Source organism: Herpailurus yagouaroundi, unplaced genomic scaffold (genome assembly GCF_014898765.1).
Source record: "Herpailurus yagouaroundi ecotype Mexico unplaced genomic scaffold, PumYag 28, whole genome shotgun sequence".
In the NCBI taxonomy this organism is placed as follows: domain Eukaryota; kingdom Metazoa; phylum Chordata; class Mammalia; order Carnivora; family Felidae; genus Herpailurus; species Herpailurus yagouaroundi.
In genome coordinates, this window is record NW_024412376.1 from 36,563,909 (window position 1) to 36,570,926 (window position 7,018).

At 43.6% G+C, this 7,018-nt stretch overlaps 1 long non-coding RNA gene across 1 annotated transcript; it reads right to left on the reverse strand.

Moving 5' to 3' along the window:
• Positions 1-258: 258 nt before the first annotated feature.
• LOC121024299 (uncharacterized) lies at positions 259-6,678 on the reverse strand. Its single transcript, XR_005787773.1, has 3 exons — positions 6,457-6,678; positions 2,616-2,736; positions 259-533 (listed from the first exon to the last, which is right to left on the reverse strand). It is a non-coding gene; the product is annotated as an uncharacterized LOC121024299 (long non-coding RNA).
• Between the last annotated feature and the right edge of the window lie 340 nt (positions 6,679-7,018).

Sequence of the window (7,018 nt, forward strand, 5' to 3'; positions counted from 1 at the left end):
TTCTCAGAGGGATTTACCGCTCCCAAAGGGCCATGCAAACTGCCCCAAAGGGATTGTGAATGAACTCAAGGCAGAGTAACAAGCATGGACTGAGTGATAAGCCGGGCTATCAAGACTTGGTAGACAGAAGAGGCAAAAGGAGCTGGCAGAGCCTCCCACAGTGTACAGACGATAAGGGACCTAGAGGGCAGCTGGTCCAAGTCCTTTATTTTATAAACAAGGAAGCCCAGTCTCAGAGTCACAGGTCAGGCATCGGGCTAGCGCCTGGGTCTCCTCACTCTCAGTCAGAGCTCTTTCCAGAACAGTGCTCAGATGTTCCAGTTCTTCTCGTTCTTATCTCGGAAACTGTGGGAAGATGTGGCAGGAGAGAGATGACCTCGAATATCATCAGAGTTGTTCTAGACTTTATAGGGTTCATATGCGTAGCGTATTGTTACGAGTGTGGCCTCTGGAGCATGATGAGTTTGAATCTGGATTCTGCCTCTTCCACCTTTAGTAAAATGATCTCACTCTATGTGCGTCAGTTTCCTTATCTGTAAAGTGGGAATAATAGCAGCACCTATCATTTAAGATTCTGCTCTGAGGATTAAATGAGCAAATATATGTATTATGTATAATATATAATGCTTAGTCTCTGACACATATTAAGTACTCATGCTCACCTATTGTTGACACGTTAACAAGCATTCATTGAGCACCTATTATATTCGAAGCATTGTGCCAGCCACAGAAGATACAAAGACAAAAGACCCAGTTTATTCCCTCCAGTCAGGAGTAGGATGTGGGGAATCACAGTTAATGAAAACATTTTGTGACAGGACCCTCAATAGTGGCTGGCCCGGTGCCCTTGGTCACTGGGAGGGCACTCACCTAGTGTCTTAAGATTTCCCTGAGACTAAAAATGCAGACTTACGCAGGTAAAACGACAGGGTGCTCTCTAGGTCTACCTGCCAAGAAATCCTGGAGAGACTGAGGGTATACAATACGCAAATGCAAACAGCTGCTCTGGCTACACTGCAGGCAGGGCTGCTGGGAGCTGCCACAAAGTGGGTTGGGATTGAGCCAAAGGAGGGGTGGGGGTGGTGAGGGCAATGGGTGGGGAAGGGCCACTTGAGGACCAAATATAGCAAAAGCTGCCAGGATATGCTGGGATCTGGTTATGCCCCAGAGTTAATAAATTAACCAGAGCAAAGACACAGAGAAGCAGAGCTGGTATTAGGGTGTGTGCAATCTGGGTTTTATTTCTTCCAGGGTGGCTGTGTTCTGTGTTCCCTTTCTGAAGGCATACAGCTGGGGCCCCAGCCTACTAACCCTGTGGTTTAAATATATAGTCCTCTGTATTAGTCGAGGTTATCCAGAAAAACAGAATGAATAGGATGTATATACATTGTTTACTTTTTTAATGTTTATTTTATTTGAGAGAGAGAGACAGAGAGACAGAGCGTAAGCGGGGGAGGGGCAGAGAGAGAGGGAGACACAGAATCCAAAGCAGGCTCCAGGCTCCGAGCCATCAGCACAGAGCCCAACATGAGGCCCAAACTCATGAACTGCCAGATCATGACCTGAGCCAAAGTCGGATGCTTAACCAACTGAGCCACCCAGATGCCCCAGGATGTATATATAGTTAAAGAGATTTATTTTAAGGACTTAGCACATGCCACTGTGGGAGTTTGCAAGTCTGAAGGTTGCAGGACAGACCGGCAGGCTGGAAACTCAGACAGGAGTTGCTATTGCAGCCTTGAGTCTGAAGGCTGGAAACTCAAGTGGAATTTCTATACTGCCATTTGGAGGAAGCATTCCATCCTCTTTGGGGGACCTCAGTCTTTTCTCTTAAGGCCTTCAACTGATCAGCTGAGGCCCACCCAAATTATGGAAATTAACCCACTTTATTTAAAGGCTGCTGATTTAAATGTTAATCACATCTCAAAACAAAACAAAACAAAACAAAACCTTCACTGCAACCTCCTAGACTGGTGTTTGACCAAACAACTGGGTACCTTGGTGCCAAGGCCCAGCCAGATTGACACATAAAATTAACCATCACACCCTCTGACTCTAACATTCGCCAAAGACTGGGGCCACATGAAGTCAGGAGGGAAGGAGAGCCTTTTAAGTTTGAAACCCTAGCAAATCTGAACCTTTTCTTTCAACTATCAGTTCACCTGTCAGCTCCTCTGTGAAGGTGCTCCCTACCCTGTGCCATGAGGTATGTGCCCCTCCTCTGTGACCCAGTGCCACCACCGGCCCCTATGACTCTGGCAGTTTTGTGTTGTAACCCTGTGTTTATTCTTCTGACTGTCTTTCATCCCTGTACCCCTAGGGCGTATTTTCATTGTACATACTGCACACAGTAGGCACTCAGTAAATGTTGGTTCAATGATGAAGTTTCTGCTTTTGGAATCGTTTCTGAGCTTCCACACCAATGAAGAAAGGAATCTAAGTTCTCTGACAAACCGTGATGCCAAGGAGAGCCCAGCATCCGACTGTCCGAGATGACAGATGGCCCGTATATTTATGTTCAACATTAAACTTATCAAAACACACATCATGCCCCAGTGATGAATACTACTCTTCTATGTAATGTGCTGATAGAAACACATATTTTTCTTACTTACCATCAGACAGCAGCTATGAGTCACTTCCTTGGGAGTAGGCGTTCAAATTAAGCATCTTGATGTGGATGGGGTCCCAGACTCAGTCCTCTGAGCTTGTCTGTTGTTCTTTCCTTCCTTCACCCTAAAAACATTTCTTGGGTGCTGAGTATGTGTCAGGAGCATGGTCCCAGCCCCTCAAAAAGTTCATGGCCTAGGGCTTAAGATTTTGCTTTTACCTTTAGCAAAGAAATGCCAGATTTGCTTGGTATTTTGCCGTAAGGAAATGTAGTGACTCTCAGGTCAAATCGTCATGCTTCTTCATGACCTCATCTTTAATCTGACACAAAGGCAGAGCTTTGGACATTGTAAACCGTGGACCACTTCAAATGCTGTGCCACTTCTTCTGCAGCGGAATGTGATATGTAAAATGCTCCCCACCCCCCCACCCCCGCCCATATTAGGCTGTCAGTGCTGACCCTTTCACCACTGCAAACTTAGAAACACTAAAGGCATGGGAAGAAAAATCCTGCCTTTCCTCTTCTCTCTGACCAATACTTGGAGAACCAGGGGGAAATATAAAGAAAGGTGTCCTTTGTAATTATCATGAAATTGGAATACGTGGAATTTTAGATTACCAACTAGGAAAAGAAATTTGTCCAGAGTGATACTTGATAAGACTCACTACGTCTCGAAGTACAAAATAAGCTTCAGTTGTGTCTTGTATTCACAAGCTTGTCTGTGCAAAGCCACCCCCCAAGGCCTCCCTCTCTTGCTGGCCATGTGCTGAAGGAGAATCAGAGGGGAGTGTTTCTTGGCATTTGGTTCTATTCCATATGGTGACCTGCCCTGAGGACATTTACTAGGAAGCTTCCATCTCCATTCTGTTTTCTTTCCTATGTGTGGCTCAGAAAAGCACATCCCGTGTAGTGCATGCAGAACGCACCGTAAGGGAAAGAAACTAGGTTCAAGACAGAGATTGGTATTTTGCAGGTGTTCAGTTTTGAGTTTTTATTGCCTTGTTTTTATTATAATTTATTTAGTTGTGAGTTTTTATAACTTAATTATTAACGATGGCAATGTGTAGCAACTGGCTCAAAACTCCTGAAAATTTAATAGTTGGCTCTTGTGAACCGATACAGGTCAGCCCCATACAGCACTGCCAACCCTCTAAACTGAAACTCCATGGAAATGCTGGCTAAACTATAAGATGAATTTATTACATTCATATCTGAGCTCAGATGGAGTACGAGGGAAATCCCCAGATGCTAGGAACAAAAAGGGAACACAGTAGTGAACGAGGTAGTAACAGGAGGTGTGGCTAAGGGCGGAGGGATATTGGAGCCAAAATATCAACTAAGAATATAGCAGGGTCTAATTCCCAAGCTGGGATACCAAACTGGGACAGGACAGGTGTCTGGGCATGCACAGGACAACAGACCTGGCATTAAGCAGGGGCCCTGGAGGGCAGCCCCTCTAGGTAACCAGCAGCCCAGGTAAGGCGAGGAAACTGTCTCTGGCCTGGGCAGATTAAAAAAAAAAAGTCTCCGGAGAAATAAAAATCCTAAACTTGTGTCCAGTGTGGGTGTGAGATCGAAATTCACACTATCTGCAAAATGAGCGAATCACAAGTCAAGAAATTAATATAAAAACTATTCCTGAATCAGCAAAATTCTAGAGCCCAGGGCAGAAGATAGCATTTTCTTTTTCTGACACTTTCTGTGTTCCATGTCACAGACTGGGGGAAGGTATTTGGAATGCATATAACCAATGAAGCATTTGAATCCAGTAAAATAAAGAATTCTACAATTCAATAAGGAAAAGACAGGTAGCCTGGTTGGCTCAGTGGATGGAGCATGAGATTCTTGATCTCAGGGTTTTGAGCTCAAACCCCATATTGGGTGTAGAGATTATTTAAAAATAAAATCTTAAAAAAAAAAGACAAAGACAATCCAATAGAAAAATGATCAGAGTATGAAATTAGCAATCTGCACAAGAGAAAATAGGTATGGCCATAAAAATAAATAAATACATAAATAAGGGACGCCTGGGTGGCTCAGTTAGTTGAGCATACGACTCTTGATTTCGGCTCAGGTCATGATCTCCGGGTTTGTGAGTTCAAGCCCCAAGTCAGGCTTTGAGCTGACAGCACGGAGCTTGTTTGGGATTCTCTGTCTCCCTTTCTCTCTGCCCCTCCCCACTTGCAAACATGCTTTTCTTTCTTTCAAAATAAATAAATAAACTTAAAAAAAAAAAAAAGGAAAAAAAACCCAAGTCAGTACAAATTAACAGTAGGGGCGCCTGGGTGGCTCAGTTGGTTAAGTGGCCTACTTCGGCTCAGGTCATGATTTCACGGTTGGTGAGTTGGAGCCCCACATGGGGTTCTGTGCTGACCACTCAGAGCCTGGAGCCTGCTTCGGGTTCTGTGTCTCCCTCTCTCTCTCTCTGCCCTCCCCTGTTCACGCTGTTTCTGTCTCTCAAAAATAAATAGACAAAAAAATACAAATGAACAGTGAGACAGCCTTTTGTACCTACAGATTGGCAAAAATGTTAAAGACTAAAAAATCTTGGCAAGCCTAAGGGGGATGAGAAGCCTCTGTGAGCACTGGTGGGCCTGTAGGTGGCGCCACGACGTGGGGAAGCAATCTGCTATCATCTCAATTGTGGAAATGGAAATTGGAGAAGCGTCAGCAAGTAGTGGATGGATGGCTACATCAGTTGTGGCAACAGTCACGCATTGGAATACCATGTATCACCTGAGAATGGACAAAGTAGATATACATGTATTAATAGAGATGAATTTGGAAATGTTAATGTGAAACAAAAAAGGTACAAAAGGCTTTCCATACCTAAAAAAGAATAGCAAACCATATGGTGTGTATGTGTGTATATATATATAGCATATATATATGCCATATATATATATAGCATATATATATATAGCATTTCTATTATTCTCTTTCTCTGTCTATATATAGAGAGCTGTAGTTTTATAACTAGTATATATATATGTATATGTATATATATATGTATATGTGTATATATATATATATAGAGAGAGAGAGAGAGTCATGTTGTGTATATGTATACACATTATACAGAAATGGATATTTTTAAGTTATAAAACCATGGGTGAAGGACACATACCACTTCCAGGATCCTTACTTCTGGGAGGGAAGGAAGGAAGGGAAGGAGATAAATGAAATGGCAGTGAGGACTCCAGCTGTATTTATAAAGATTACTTTCTTTAACAAAAATGTATGAAGGAAATTTTACAAAATGTTAAAATGTATTCAGTATTAGTGTTTGCTATGTGGGTGTCTGTTAGTTTATTTTTTGCATGTTTAAAAATTTGGGGGGCACCTGGGTGACTCAGTTCGGTGAGCGTCCAACTTTGGCTCGGGTCATGATCTCATGGTTTGTGGGTTCAAGCCCCTTGCTGGGCTCTGTGCTGACAGCTCAGACCCTGGAGCCTGCTTCAGATTCTGTGTCCCCTCTCTCTCTACCCTTCCCCTGCTCATGCTCCGTCTCTCTCTGTCTCTTAAAAGTGAATAAACATTAAAAACAATTAAAAAAAAGTTTTTTGAGCTATGCCCGGGAAATGATCATGGCCAAATTCACTCACTTGATATATTGCAGGAAGTTGGAGCCAGAAGACCCTCTAACTCCATCAATGTGCTCCTTCATTTTAGAAGACAGGAAAAATCATAGGGCTAATATAATTTTTAAGCTGAGAGGTTTCTGAATATTTTCCAGCGTGGATTTTGCTTGTAATAGATGATTGAAATAGCAAACACTTTGAAATAGATAGGAAATGTTCCAGAGTGTTCATCTGCTGCCCATCGGATTCATCATCCTTACTTACCACGAGGGGTAGGGATGGAGGTCTGTGACTTCAAGTCCTGTTGGTGGCCTGATTCCTACGGACAGTCTGGGCCAGTGGTTTTCAGGTTAGAATGTACAACTGTCCTCTGGGAACCTGGTAAAAATGCAGCTTCTTGGGCTCTTCTGCCAAAGACACCGATTGGGTGGGGAGGTTCGGTGGGGGGACTGGTCAGGAGTTGAGGATGGAGTTATTCTGAACACACACTTCAAGACGTTGCTGATGCTGGTGGCTTGTAGATGACACTTTGGGAGCAACAACTTCAGCATTTTGGCCACCTTAGCTAACTCATTGCCTTGGTTTTCTCTCCTTGGCAAAACAACAGGGGCAAACAGGAGGCCTGGCTTGCTGCTGGTGAACATGAGACTTCAGAAACCAGGGCAAGGCTCATCACCCCGCCTCATGGAAAAAAAATACTGGACGAGTCGCCAAAATGAAAGTAGATTATTTATCTAGTGAGGAATGGAAGAGGCAAGTTTCCACTGTAAGTGCCAGGGGTGGCAGTCAGGTGGTAAGGTAATGCTTGAAAGAAAGGGGAGTCCAG